At 38.7% G+C, this 14,709-nt stretch overlaps 1 long non-coding RNA gene across 1 annotated transcript; it reads right to left on the reverse strand.

Moving 5' to 3' along the window:
- Positions 1 to 212: 212 nt before the first annotated feature.
- Positions 213 to 4,156, reverse strand: LOC311087449. Its single transcript, XR_014607284.1, has 2 exons — positions 3,839 to 4,156; positions 213 to 3,761 (listed from the first exon to the last, which is right to left on the reverse strand). It is a non-coding gene; the product is annotated as an uncharacterized lncRNA (long non-coding RNA).
- Between the last annotated feature and the right edge of the window lie 10,553 nt (positions 4,157 to 14,709).

The following is a 14,709-nucleotide window of genomic DNA, read 5'->3' on the forward strand; positions in this document are numbered from 1 at the left end:
TATTTCTTAGCCAATGAGAATCATTCAACCTGTCAGCAATGACGTAGCTTATATAGCCAGTGGCGTCAGGTACTGAGGGAACTGTATGAAACTATTATATAACGTTCGACTACGCCACCCGGTATATACCGGGAACTATCAGCCCCAAATCAGGGAGCGCACAGGTTCGTTACCAAAAGAAATGGGTAAGCAGAGAGACATAGGCCAGGGAATATCAATGATGAGGCAGCTTTATTCAAATACAAAATTTAAAACCATCAATACATTAACATCAAGGGCTCAATATTCACATGTCAAAAAGAAAAAGGAAAACAAACACCACTTTACAAAACTTCAAAATAAAGAAATAAATACAAAAATACAAATACACAAGAAAGCTTAATTAGGAGGGAGATGGCCTGCTGTGACCCTCAATTCACACAACACACTTAATATCCACACACACCCGCTCTGGTGAAGTCAGGTCACTCAAACACAGCACTCAATGTAAACCCCGTTAAACAGCAGCTATAAACCCCTCCTCAATACACTTTCTTCGTCACGTTGTTTACGAGAAAAAAAGAAAGGACACCGTCAGTTCACAAACATTAAATAAATAAAAATACACAAACAAAACATAAACTAATTAAACTTAAACAAAGAAAAATAAATTACATACAAAATACGCAAAAATGAGCACAAGACAAAAATAAAGAAATCTAAATTAAAATTCGAAACAAACCAAAAGACACATCAAAATAAAACAAACATGCCACGATCGGCCGCACACACACTCAAAGAGCAGAACAAGTCAGCGAGGAAACAGCCGCACTTCCACGTTAATTCGCACACTGCGGCGAGGAATCGTCCCAGCTCGCTGTTATGCAAGTTCAAGTTCGCTCCAACGAAAAGACGACAAAACTAAGCCCAGGCAAGACAGCAGTGCGTTACGTCAACAGACGCGCATCTCTTCCCGCAATATAGAGGTGAAACCCTTGCTCTCGTCACTCAAATCTGTCGAACATGAAACAGAAAAAATTACTAATAAAACAATAAAAGGGACAAACCACGCGAATGGCTCTCATACATACCGGAAACGTTCTCAGCGCAGCACTATCCGTGTTCGCTGGCCTCAACATACCGCCGGTTGCTCGTCAATGAACTACACAGACTCAAAATAGTAAATACACATTCCATTGATGAAAATCCTCAAAACAGACGTAGGTTACCAACCTCAAAGCCCGGGGCAGACTGTGCACGGCCGCACAGAGCCGAGACAGCACTTCATACTCTCCATTCATAAATGGCGGCCTCCGTAAAGGGGCGGTACGGGTGTCGACGACGCATCCCAAGTGACAAACAACCTCCCCATTTTATACCATGACACCAGACTGTTGATAGGTTCAATGGTTTCATATGACACTGGCCAATAATCAACACAGATACACTTCACCCTGCTACATTCCACCCCCACATTATGAATCGTCGCCCCGACGATTAGTCCCCAGCCCCAAGAGACTCACCTCTGCCGTGGGTCCCAGCAAACACTAAGGGGGAACCTTATTATGAGTCTTCTTGCCATGACGGCTATACAACGAAAAACACAAATGAGATACTTGTTACAAGTACTCTGCCATGACGGCCACACGACGAGGAACAAGTGATACACAAGTTCTCAGCTACGACAGCTACACAAGAAACACGAATGAGATACTTGTTACAAGTACTCTGCCATGGCGGCTATACGACGAGGAACAAGTGATACACAAGTTCTCAGCTATGACAGCTACACAAGAAACACGAATGAGATACTTGTTACAAGTACTCTGCCATGGCGGCTATACGACGAGGAACAAGTGATACACAAGTTCTCAGCTATGACAGCTACACAACGGGAAACACGAGACACTGGTTACAGTGCTCTGCCATGACGGCTATACGACGAGGAACAAGTGATACACAAGTTCTCAGCTATGACAGCTACACAACGGGAAACACGAGACACTGGTTAGTGCTCTGCCATGACGGCCACACAACGGGAAACACGAGACACTGGTTACAGTGCTCTGCCATGACGGCTATACGATGAGGAACAAGTGATACACAAGTTCTCAGCTATGACAGCTACACAACGGGAAACACGAGACACTGGTTACAGTGCTCTGCCATGACGGCTATACGACGAGGAACAAGTGATACACAAGTTCTCAGCTATGACAGCTACACAACGGGAAACACGAGACACTGGTTAGTGCTCTGCCATGACGGCCACACAACGGGAAACACGAGACACTGGTTACAGTGCTCTGCCATGACGGCTATACGATGAGGAACAAGTGATACACAAGTTCTCAGCTATGACAGCTACACAACGGGAAACACGAGACACTGGTTACAGTGCTCTGCCATGACGGCCACACAACGGGAAACACGAGACACTGATTACAGTGCTCTGCCATGACGGCTACATATGACTGAGAACAGCCAAATAATTCCCGCAATGCAAATATAACTTTAGTACAATCCCCCCGTTCAACACTAGGGCGATGCCTAATCTCTTCCCATGCTTCCATTGCTACACACTTACCACATGCAGAGGGAGTCACCAACAGAGGGGACTTACAAACACACTGCTGCCTTGCCTTTAGAAAAAAAAAAGAAAAAAGAAAACAAGGGAAAAAAAAGAGAAAAAAAGAAAAACAAAGAGAAATTAAACTTCAAACATACAATGTACCAACAGTAAAAGAAAATATAAAAAACTGCCTCAAGTAGCCTACTCCCAGACCCACTTCTCAATAAGCTCACCCAAAATATGGAAACCCTGCCGACACTACGCCAAATATAGCCAGTGGCGTCAGGTACTGAGGGAACTGTATGAAACTATTATATAACGTTCGACTACGCCACCCGGTATATACCGGGAACTATCAGCCCCAAATCAGGGAGCGCACAGGTTCGTTACCAAAAGAAATGGGTAAGCAGAGAGACATAGGCCAGGGAATATCAATGATGAGGCAGCTTTATTCAAATACAAAATTTAAAACCATCAATACATTAACATCAAGGGCTCAATATTCACATGTCAAAAAGAAAAAGGAAAACAAACACCACTTTACAAAACTTCAAAATAAAGAAATAAATACAAAAATACAAATACACAAGAAAGCTTAATTAGGAGGGAGATGGCCTGCTGTGACCCTCAATTCACACAACACACTTAATATCCACACACACCCGCTCTGGTGAAGTCAGGTCACTCAAACACAGCACTCAATGTAAACCCCGTTAAACAGCAGCTATAAACCCCTCCTCAATACACTTTCTTCGTCACGTTGTTTACGAGAAAAAAAGAAAGGACACCGTCAGTTCACAAACATTAAATAAATAAAAATACACAAACAAAACATAAACTAATTAAACTTAAACAAAGAAAAATAAATTACATACAAAATACGCAAAAATGAGCACAAGACAAAAATAAAGAAATCTAAATTAAAATTCGAAACAAACCAAAAGACACATCAAAATAAAACAAACATGCCACGATCGGCCGCACACACACTCAAAGAGCAGAACAAGTCAGCGAGGAAACAGCCGCACTTCCACGTTAATTCGCACACTGCGGCGAGGAATCGTCCCAGCTCGCTGTTATGCAAGTTCAAGTTCGCTCCAACGAAAAGACGACAAAACTAAGCCCAGGCAAGACAGCAGTGCGTTACGTCAACAGACGCGCATCTCTTCCCGCAATATAGAGGTGAAACCCTTGCTCTCGTCACTCAAATCTGTCGAACATGAAACAGAAAAAATTACTAATAAAACAATAAAAGGGACAAACCACGCGAATGGCTCTCATACATACCGGAAACGTTCTCAGCGCAGCACTATGCGTGTTCGCTGGCCTCAACATACCGCCGGTTGCTCGTCAATGAACTACACAGACTCAAAATAGTAAATACACATTCCATTGATGAAAATCCTCAAAACAGACGTAGGTTACCAACCTCAAAGCCCGGGGCAGACTGTGCACGGCCGCACAGAGCCGAGACAGCACTTCATACTCTCCATTCATAAATGGCGGCCTCCGTAAAGGGGCGGTACGGGTGTCGACGACGCATCCCAAGTGACAAACAACCTCCCCATTTTATACCATGACACCAGACTGTTGATAGGTTCAATGGTTTCATATGACACTGGCCAATAATCAACACAGATACACTTCACCCTGCTACACTTAGACCTTGGGAATGGTATAACTGCTGTGATCTTTGTAACTGTAAGCGGGGCGGCCTACGAACTCCCGTGTGAGTCTTGAAGCTGACTTCTGCTGATGAAACTGCAAACTATCTTCAGTAAAACTTTTCTTCAATTTATTATAATTCTGACTCCGGGTCTTCTTTCAAACATCTGGTCCTTGGGTCCTGAACTGTTAACCAGTACCAGGAGGAAGCTACATTAAAAACTGAACTTCATTCTCATTTTGTAATGTTTTTTGGGGTTTTTTTTGGTAACCACATACACCACATTCATGCACCACATATTCATATTATCAAGCCTCATAACAGGATCATTAGCTCCTACTTTTCCATTTACTAAATAACAGGTATGTCAATTACAAATCTGGTTCTCTACCTGTTTCATTCATTTTAAAGATAAAATCAGTGCACGCAACCAATTTTTTATTATTTTTTTATTTTTTTGGGTGCATAGATCAGTGAAAATTGCAATATTTTCAAATAAAGAACGAAAGATCCACACTGGCTTGTGTCTTCTTAATGAATTAGTTTTTTATTATACAAACAAAGCACATATACATTGAGATCAAACGTTTCGCATATTGACAAACACCAAATTAAATCACCAAAACAAATGTAATAAATTACATTGTGAACAGAGTTTCATTACCATGAATTTCAGAATAACGATCTTAAAGAGACAGTCCACCAAAAAAAAAAAAAAAATTCTGCCATGTTTAAAATCACCTTCATGTTGTCCTAAACCTGTAGAACTTTTTTTCTTCTGCAGAACACAAAATAAGATATTTTGAAAAATGAACCAAACATTTTTGATGACAATTGACTTCTACTGTTTGGACGAAAAACATTGAGACATTTCTCAAAATATCCTTTCGTTTACCATGAGATGAGTAAATGACGACACAATGTAAATGGGTTAACTATCGCTTTAAGCAATTCAACAATTTTCATTTCATAATATACAGAAATAGACATGATCGAACAAGCTTAGGAGGGTTGTCAAAAGTACGGGTACTTCTGTACCAAGTCGGTATGAATTTGAAAAAATGTGATGATACCAGCATTTCTGCAGTACCAGGTATATTCAGGACCCGCTGATGATATGCGGCTGCTATCAAACACTCTTGTGTGTATCAGTGTAAGCGCTCTGTGAAGTGCATCAAAGGTTATTTACAACGTGTTTTTTAAACGTAGCCAATTACAACATATTTGTTGAGCACATGAACGCAATGGCCAATTAGAAATATCATATTCTATCAAACTTAATGCAAAATATTCTACAATATTATGATACTTAATCTTAAGAAATGGCTTCTTCATAACCAACAATGTGAACATTAATGCTGCTCCTCTATTATTATTATTAATCTTATTATTAATTTTATTATAGACCTAATCAGTCATATTTAACTCATAACAATTTTTTTCTATTGTGTGCATATTGTCTTTTTGTATAATGTTCTTAATTGTATTTTATAGAGGTGTTTACAAGTTCTAGATTTATGATTGTTGTAGTGTATTGTTGTAATGTTTAACCTTTTTTCTTTTTTCTAGTTTAGAGCCTAATAACATCTGGCAAAGGGACTACCAATGAAAACTAGCCTTCGGGCTAATTTGGGTACATTTACATTTATGAATGTGTCAAGTGTCAAAATGAACCACAAATCCTTTATGCTGTATTCAGATACTTTGGTATAGTCAGCCTCCTCCTTCAGGTGTTTGCAAATCCAGTGTAACTTTAGCAAAGAGAGACTGAAGCATCAAAAGGGGGTTAAAACTGCTGTTCTATATGTGTTAATTTAATTTAATTTAATTTAGCAATTCATATTTACAATATTATGATGACACAGTGTTGATTATCTCATTTCTTGGGCAAGTAGATTTTTAAACATATTTCCTTCCTTTTTAATTTGAGTATGAATTAATGATTGAATGAATTGAATTAGGGTTAGGGATTAGTGTTTGGTGTAGGCAATCAGCACCGGGATTGACATGACCAATTAAATCTTTAGAATTGGCTGATGGGGCGGAGTTTCAGCTGAACTGGTTTGGGGAAAAAAATAATAATAATTCACACCCCGTGCTACTGATAGCTTACTGAAATTAATACTGATACCTGCATACGTTTTGTGCTGTTTTTGCCATGAAATTAAATATTCACAATATTCATCTTGTTTGCATGGAAGATTAGCTATTTTATTGCATTGGATGATAATAGACACTAATCCCTAAGCCTACCCTTCACTCTGACCTTATCCAATGAAATCAGCTGCAGGGCGGGATTTCAGAAGAACTGGTCGGGGCAAGTAAACCAAAAAAGCAGCAGGGCGATCCAGATGTCGGCGCCGCCCCAGCATGCAACACGGCATGACGTAGCATCACAGTTTCTATATGTAAATTAGTAATAGTTAAATATTGTGACTGAAACACACTCAACTCTTTTACAATATGCTAAATAAATAAAACCTCTCCATATTTGCCAAAGCAACATGAAACCAAGTAGAAACATATTGTACAATGACATTTCACGAAATGAGAATCATATCAGTAAAAAGCAATAAAGTGCTCTTTGTGGGGAAACATAAAAAAAAAAAAAACATTTGTTGGTGTGTTCGTTCTTTAAACAGAGCAAAAGAGCCCAATCCCGCACATTCTGATGTCTTTTTTCAAAGTTTATGTATGTGTTAAAATCTGTCACCTTCAACCAATCTCCTGCATCTAAAACCATCAAAGTTTTCACAAAAAAAAAAAAATCTGAAGACACACCTCTTCTGTGAGCACTGAACTAAAGCATTAGCATTAGAGCACAGATAACACAACTGATCTGATCTACTGTAGTCAACATGGAAAAACACCTGTTTCTGATTTTAAGGTACAAAATGACAAAATGGTACAATAAATAAAGGTACAAAATGACTCCCTCCCTATTCATTGTAGTGATAAAAACAGTGAAAAGCAGTAAAAAGAAATTTAAACAGAACAAAAACAGAAAAACAGTGTAAGAAATTATTTTGCGACTTGACTCAGAAAAGTTCTTCTTTCTTTGTTTTAGGTGTGATGACTGCAGATCAGATTGGGCCAAATAAAGAAACTCTCATCATAAAGAAGGACGACGAGACTGTGACTCTCAGCTGCTCATATGATACTAGTGGCAGTTATGTTAGACTTTACTGGTACAGACAGTATGCTAATAGTGAACCTCAGTATTTAATATTTAAACCTGCCCGATCAGCTTCTACAAGTGGGAACCCCTCTGATCCTCGATTTCAGTCGACTACATCACACTCATCCACTGAACTCAAGATTACCGGAGTAACTCTGTCAGATTCAGCTCTCTATTACCAACGCTATCTCACGACCAATTCGTACGAATTCGTACGAATGATACAAAGATGGCTAATTCGTACGAATTACGAATTCGTACGAGTGAGGTCGTATGAATTCGTACGAATTAGCCACCTCGTAGAATTTGTACGTTTTCCCGTGAGATCGGGTTGCTACTGTGCTCTAAGAGTTGGAGCCCAGTGATACAAAGTCTATGTGAAGCTGTACAAAAACTCAAGTTAATTTTTTCCTTTGAAGTCAAGCCACATCAAACCCACAATCTATAATTTATATAATATAATTACACCAGTGGAAACACCTGTGTGTGGTTACAAATTAAATTTAGTTCAAGTTATTAAAGGGAAATTGAAAGAAAACTGAAATAAATCAAAATAACATTTTGTGGGTAATTAATATAGAAAGCATGCAAAACCAATCCTCATAGATGTGAAAATATATCACAATCAATAAAACAAATGTATTTTAAGATTGAATAAGAAATATAATTACATTTTAAAAACCTGTTAGATGCTGGTGGCATGATAATATGTAATATAGTAGTCGAGAATAACATTAATATTAAGTGTCTTATTTTTAAAAGTTTCTTCTCATAATACACCCAAGTACAATCACAATGTCAAGTGCTCTGTCTAGAATTGGTTTAGATCATTGAATTGAAGGGGGTCAGTGATTGAACCAACATGTTAAAACATCAGAACACTGAAAATTTGTTAAAATAGACCCAGAATCATCAAGGAGGAGGAGACATTCAATATTCAGGAACTGTGGTGCAGTCAGACTCCTCCTGCAGTTCTCTGCATGTGTGACAGTGTTAGTACAACCTTATCAAAGAGAGGCTGAAACAAGAGTCTGTAGATTTCAATAAGCTAATTTTATCTAAAGTATTATTTCAACAATTGTGATGGCAAACTGGCACAAAATTGTAGTCTTCTTTATCACATATTTCTGGGGTAAGTCAAATTCTGTAAGTATATAAATGCTGTAATAATCCTCTAATATGAATATGAGATCCTCATCAGTGATGTTATTCATTACAGGATGTGATTCTCAGGACAGTGTTGAACAAAATACAACATTTCAAACTGCTGTTGAAGGAGCAGCTGTAACAATCAACTGTCGATATGAAACCACTGCTGTATTACAAAATATCTTCTGGTACCAGCAAAAAGTGAATGGATTTCCAGAATACATGCTGAACAAATTTGAATATCAGTTCAAAGAAAGATTTAGTGGTGATCTCAACACAATTTCAAAATCATTTCCACTGACAATCCAGGATGTGAGTGTGTCTGACTCTGCTGTGTATTACTGTGCTCTGACGACCACAGTCACTGAAACACACTCAACACTCATACAAAAACCATGTGTGTAAAAAACACAGATGGCTTACACATTTGCAGCAAATGCTAAGAAACGGCCTTGCCAATTGCTACTTATATTATTATATTCTTACCTTTATAAAAGCCTCTAAAAATAACATGACTGTAAAAGCAAAATTAAATAGCTGTAGTGTACTTTTAAAAACTTTTCATTAATTCATATTTGAGTCAGCAGTGACTGCATTGAACCTTCAAAGAAAAAGAAAAAAATGTAAAAAAAAAAAAAAATCCAATACAAAAAAACAAACAAAACAAAACATCATGTATCCATAAAAATAACAATAAAATACTGATACTGATACTTTGTTGCTTTTTAGTGATACTGTGCTATCTGATCGATATCAATACCAAATGTTTATTTTAATTTATTCTATAACTTTTGTTTGCTTTTATGTTATGTTGGAAGTTTCCTCAAATGGGACACAGATGCTAAAAATATTTTTAGCCTGAAGATGGCGATATCTACATCTAATAGGACACCGCCTCATATGTACTATCCCAGATAGCATGTATAATCGGCCCGAGCTCGGCTGTCCCGCGGCGCCTGCGGCTCAGACTCGGCATCGGCGTGTGTTAACCGGGCCGATTGTGGCCCGCAGCTCGCTCTGGCACATGCATTTTTGTTACGGCTGTAAAGCACTGGGCCGATTCATGTTTACCGTAACTGGTAACTCGGCTCTGCTGTATGATCTGGACCACTTCTGGAAATGACTCGGCTTAGGTTAAATCAAGGATGGTTTTAATGTAGCAATAATTAACATATAAATTATTTTAAAATTGACGTAAATTCCTGACTGTATCTTAGGATGTTACTCGTCGAATGTCGTTACGTCCAAAACAAAATATATGCGGAAAATAATAATAATAATAATAGTGTCATTTTGCACAGAGCATTCTTTAATATTTATAACCATAGCAAAAATATTTAGTTGTCATGAAGATTCTTTACGTGTATTTTAAACATGCATGGGCGCTTGACATCACTCGCACAGTCACGGTGATATTGCAGTCGCGCATCGGCTGAGTAGTGGCAACCGCAATAAGGCCGAGTCACTTTGCCACCTGCAGGCAGGCATCTATACATACTACAAGTTTGTTAACTTTTGGCCCGTTTACCAATGGTGGGTAACAGAAACAAAATGCCGGCCAAAATATTTTTCTACCGGCCAACATCATTTTTAAGATAGCTATCCTGTGTTTACTTGGGTTGATGGGATGGGTAGCCTACATGCACAACGTCTTGTTAGCAACACTGAGTCCAAAATTCATTTTACTGGCTATTTCAAATGTTTACCAGCAGTGACGGTTAAACTCTGGGCGCTCGGCTCAGATGCGTTTACCAGTATGAAGCCGATTTCAACAGTAAGCTGCAGCAAGCGTCAGCACTGACTGACGTGTGCACAACTTTCGGTGAGATAAAACTCAACGGCTGACTTAAAATCATCCCTTTTCGATCCTGCGTCATTACAGTGAACTTGAGGTAAGTCTTGTGTTCAATTTCCTTAAAAAGCATCAACATTTCACGCCGAGCATAGTTTCAATCGAGTTACGTCGACCTACATATTTCGAACTGTTGCTGATTAAATGTTGATTATTATCGATCCGTTTAAACTTTGTTCATGTTCATTTGACAGTGCTTCCCTAGATGAAACGAAAAGAAAGATTAGGACAACAATATTACATTTTTGTCTGAGTAAAGTAGTGCAAATGGGGGTAATATGAAAGCTACTTTTATGGCGCGAACGAAGCTAACATTGACGTTAGCTGCGCTGTTTTTGCGCTAGCAGCAGCTCATATTTTCGTTCTGCTAGTTGGCAAAGAATTAGTCGCTAGGCTAGACACCATTTTTATTGAATGCAATTTACGTGAATGATATTTACGAGCACAGTCTTTGATCTGTGGAAGAAAATAAAGTGGAACAAATGTTAGCTGGCTTAAGGCCAATTCGTACCGCACAGACAAACGGCAACAAACACGTTTTGTCCTAAAGTATGTGCACATTTTGATCTTGTAAGAAAATATTTATTTTACTTATGTAAATAGAGAAATGATGTGGGACTTTGGTCTGCTGAAAGCTGGGTCATGTCTGTTGCTGAGTGAGATCGGGACTCTTATTATGAAAATGAACTGAGGACTCTTATAACGGTAGAGGAGCAGCTGCGCCGGCGACTTCACAGTTGGGGATTATGATTACGCTGACACGTTTGCTCCTGTTTTTACAGGTATGATACAACGACTTAATATGCACACGAGTCCTGTAATTCCGATGTATATGTTCATGCTGCAAATATTTTGTGTATTAATGTTCTGGGTTGTGAAGATCTATGTGATCCATGTCAACGCTGTGACATGACGTCGTGAAATGCATTTAATGGCCTTTTGCACAGGGGCCTGTAACAGATGCACTCTCGACATTTAACAATATAAAACGAGAAGAAAGTCGTGTCTGAAAGCTGCAATCTTTTACTTGTATTGCTAAAATGAATGGATATCTCGTGTTTTTCCGTGGGTGCTCGAGTTTGTCGGTGTCTGTTGGGGCAGTGTGAACATGACAATTATTTTTCATAACATTCTGAATACAACGGCCAACCTTTGGTGACTTTTTTTTGTTGGTGTTTGCTGGCGTTTGTCTGCGGTGTGAATTGGCCTCTAGTTGTACTTTTATGGCGCAAACTGAAATCGCACTTTATAGCTAACATCAACATTACCTTTGGCTAAATGCGGTCTGTACAGGCAGGTTTCAAAAGTTTATTAGCTAACGTTACCTTCATTAGGGTTGGGCAATATGGCTGAGAACTGTATCATGATATAAGCGTTTCATATCTATCGATAATTATTGATATTTTTATTTATTTATTTAAAATAAGGACCAGGAGAAAAATATATTTACTTTATGACAGTATATTTACATTTTAACATTTTTATTTTAAACTTAACCTTCCTCTGATTATAATCCCCTCAGTTATAAAGGCAGAAATGTCAACAACACCATGGAAGAGACACAAAACAGGTCTTTTCGGGAGGCTGTGCCTACAGGTAGGAATTCTACAAAGTGATCTCTCTCGGTTTACTCTGACATATCTACGTACAATGTTTTGCTACTAATCTGTTATGCCTGCTTTTTCTTGTGTCTTACAGCAATTGCTAAGGAGATCCTCATCCAGCTTGATTCTATCAGAGAGCAGCAGTTGCTCATCCTGATGCAGCTCCTACAAATCTCCAGCAGTTCCAGACTTCACGCCAGACCCAACACATTTTGGGCTCCCACTTTCAACTATTGAGGAGCTATAATGTTTGGAGGAGACATTGAAGAATCCAGAGGAGAAGAAGAATTTGGTGAGTTAAATTATGCATTAATCAGATCATTCCTAAAAGTCAGTCCCCACTCTCACTCATGCTATATTCCTTAAATAACTAACGAGTTACATGTCTTTGTTTCAGACTGTTCTCCTTGGAATGGTCGGAGGCATGACTCTTAAAGACACTGTGGTGCGGGTCCTGAAAAGAGCAATGAACACTTCGCTGGCGAGACTCATTAAAAGTGTGGTTCTGGGTGAGTGTCAGTGCTGGATAACTGCACTGTGGTGACATCCCAGGGCTCTACAGTGCGACCTATTTATTTATTTTTTTACTGGGTGTGACAGTGACAAAGTATTTAGGAGCACCAGTGCGACTGACCTGATCAGGGTCTATGGGTGCACCCTCCATTGAAACTAGGGCTGTAACGATTCCTCGATTAAAGTTGAGTACTCGATTTTAAAAAATCCTCAATTGCAATTTACCCGTGTTGAGTAACCGGCAAAATACTGGAAGTGGCACATTCCACAGACGAGAATGCATGAACCACATTATTACACCGTTTTCTAAGGCTACGCGATCTATTTAAAATCATTTACAATCATAATATAGCATAGTGCTATCATGAAATCACAAAGGCTGTGATTTAGTTAAGAATGCTCCAGCAAGTCATTTTATCAAATATCGCCTTATAATGGGTAGGTTAATTTGTCATTGATCAGAAGGTGCTCCTAAATTTTTGACTGTGCTCCTAAACTTTTTAAATTAAAAAGAAATGTAGGCTAAGTGTAGAGCCCTGCATCCAAATTAAGTTTTGGTGGTTGCTGAGTAACATCACATGGTCATGCTGCCCTCTTCTATCTTGTGTTTTTCTCAGATGCAGTCCGCCGCAATGCCCTGACCAAAGAATCTACAGAAGAGGAAATGGAGCTCCTCATCACCAGGTGGCTGGAGTTGGCCTCTGATAGGGATGCTGGCCGAAGCCAGAGGGCGAACAGGCAGACAACGTAGACAACTCAAAAACGCGGTGGGCCAGAATTAAATGATTCAAAGTTAAAAATGTTGATATTGGAAAATGGTATTTGAACTCCTTGATTCTACATTAATGCTGTGATATTATTTCTATTCTATTCAAATCTGTTATTAATAAGTGTGTGTGCGTAGACAACTCAAACGCAGTGGGCCAAAATTAAATGTTTTAAAGTTAAAAATGTTGATATTGGAAAATGGTATTTGAACTCCTTGATTCTACATTAATTATGTGATATTTATTCTATTCTTTACAATTCAAATATGTTATTAATAAGTGTGTGTGCGTAGACAACTCAAACGCAGTGGGCCAGAATTAAATGTTTCAAAGTTAAAAATGTTGATATTGGCAAGTGGTATTTGAACTCCTTGATTCTACATTAATGCTGTGATATTATTTCTATTCTATTCAAATCTGTTTTTAAAAAGTGTGTGTTTATCCTATTTTTGTAGTGTGGTTCAATAAAAAATTCATTAAACATGAAACCTGTCTTCCTTGTGCTGTTTTACTTTCTGTTTATCTTGCATAAATAACGGCTGCTAAGCAATTTTAGTATTAACCTGACATAAATGGAAATCAATAAAATTAGAATAAGCCCAAATAAGGAACGGGATTGGAGGAGAGCTTACGTGCTCTCACGCGGGGTTCCGCAATCGGGCCGCGTTAAAACCGAGCCCTCGGCCGAGTGTCTTTAGCCTTAATCGGGCCGCGTTAAAACCGAGCACTCGCAGAGCAATCGGACCTAGATTCATGCCGAGGATCGGCCGAGTGTTTTAGCCTTAATCGTGCCGCTTTCGGCCCGCACAATTTTTGCTAGCTGGGATTGTATTTGTAAGATTATAAAAGATAAGAAAAATCTTTCTTTCGAGGCTCTTGTGCTTCCCTTCAAAACAAATTAAAAAAATCTGAAGACACGCCTCTTTCATGAGCACTTAACTAAGAATCAGAGCACAGTGATACACTGATCTGACCTAAACATGGAAACACACCCCGTTTCTGATTTTAGTTCTGACTTCAGGTACAAAATGACTCCCTTTATTTATTAGTGGTTTTGAAAAACAGTGTAAAAGATCATTGTATGTTTCTTGACTCATCATTTTCTTACTTGCTTGTTTTAGGTGTGATGACTGCAGATCAGATTGGGCCAAATAAAGAAACTCTCATCATAAAGAAGGAAGACGAGACTGTGACTCTCAGCTGCTCATATGATACTAGCAGCAATTATGTTACACTTTACTGGTACAGACAGTATCTTAATGAAGAACCTCAGTATTTAATGTGGAAAGATGCTCGTTCATGGAGGGGTACTGGGAACCCGTCTGATCCTCGCTTTCAGTCGACTACATCTCAAACGTCCACAGAACTTACTATTAAGAGAGTGACTCTGTCAGATTCAGCTCTCTATTACTGTGCTCTAAAAGTCGGA

Source organism: Abramis brama (assembly GCF_963993115.1).
Source record: "Abramis brama genome assembly, chromosome: 7".
Taxonomy (NCBI): domain Eukaryota; kingdom Metazoa; phylum Chordata; class Actinopteri; order Cypriniformes; family Leuciscidae; genus Abramis; species Abramis brama.